Raw genomic sequence first — 1,437 nt, 5'->3', positions numbered from 1 at the left:
GCCACGTGCTACTGAAAGCCCAGGGGAGCTGGCATGGCGGGGCTCCCGACGTACGTTCTCTCTAGTTCTTGCGATATTGCTCACAATAGGTACAATGATCAGAGATGCTCAGAGGGAGGTTCAGAGGCAGAAAGGGCAGACCTGAGATCCCATCCTCATTGCCTGAGTTCTCGGGTACCCGGAGCTGCAGGCCTGTCAACGAACACTAGGCCCAGGCTGGGCCACCTCGGACCCCCCAACCTCCCCCCAGGCGCCCACCTGGAGCAGGCGAGGCGACAGAGCACAGGACCCTCGGTGTGAGGAGGCCCTGAACAGAGACAGCAGAGTGAGACTGGTGGAGAACTCTGGACTGGCTGTTTACCCTGGTTTGACAGTAAAAATGAGCAGTGTGACCCTGAGCAGCATTTTCCCTCCCTGGGCTCCTTTATTCACTGGGAAGGCCAGGGGCAGGACCGGGTACCTAATCTTTGGGGCATAGCACACAATGAAAATGGGGGCCTCTGGTTAAAAAAATGCCTACGAATTTCAAGATGGCAACAGCAGATCGTTAACCCCAGAGCGGGACCCTTCCTAGTGTGGGGCTGTGTGTGTCCTCACAGGCCGCACACCCATGAAGCCAGCCCTCGGGTAGGGTGGGACAAAATGATGTCTAATGCCCCTTCACGCTCTATTGTCCAGGAAAGTTGCTTTTCTGCTGTCATCCTCATTTTGCATATTTATAATTTATCTGTCACCCAGAAAATACGTGCGGCAACCTCTCTCCACCTGGCTCTGCCTCTGTCTGGTGTCATAGGATCATCTCCCTCCTCGTCCCATCTGCTCTACCACCCGAAGACCTTGCAAGGTTTGCTGTGTCACGAATGCGAGAAATTGCCCCAGGCCCATGGCCATCTTGGAGGAGCCAAGGGAGAGCAAGGGTGGGAGGAAGGACAATACGCCCTTCTTCTGTCCTGGATCCCATCCTGTGCAGACAGCTCCTTCATTTCCCAGGTCTTTCCTGCCTCCCCGAGAATCGGAACAGAGGCATTGAGAAGAGTGAGTCAGCAGCACAAGTCCTGTCCTTGCCTCCTACCCCCCCAATCTCCCACCCAGGGGCTGAATACCTCAGTTCCCAAACTCTCTGAGTCAGGGAGGTCGCCCCGAGGACATCTGCCTGTTTATCCGAGCCAGGCGGAGCAAGCAACAGCTGCTCAGATGAGCCCAGGAGGGAGGACACTTCCCGGGGCCAGGAGGCCAGAGCAGGTGGACTCCTTGCCCTCGCCCCGGACGCCTGCAACACTGTCCAGGTGGCAGAGTACAGGGAGGGCACCGCTGCTCGGTACCCTTCCAGCATTTCAGAGCCTCGGCCCAGCGCCCAGCAGAGCCCCTACCAGCATCTCTTGGGACGCTGAGCGTCGGGGTTATCAAAGTGTAGGAGGCAGTCCACGGCACAAACTG

The sequence above is a fragment of the Halichoerus grypus genome, chromosome 14, assembly GCF_964656455.1.
Source record: "Halichoerus grypus chromosome 14, mHalGry1.hap1.1, whole genome shotgun sequence".
Classification (NCBI taxonomy): Eukaryota; Metazoa; Chordata; class Mammalia; order Carnivora; family Phocidae; genus Halichoerus; species Halichoerus grypus.
Note: the sequence above shows the minus strand (reverse complement) of the source record.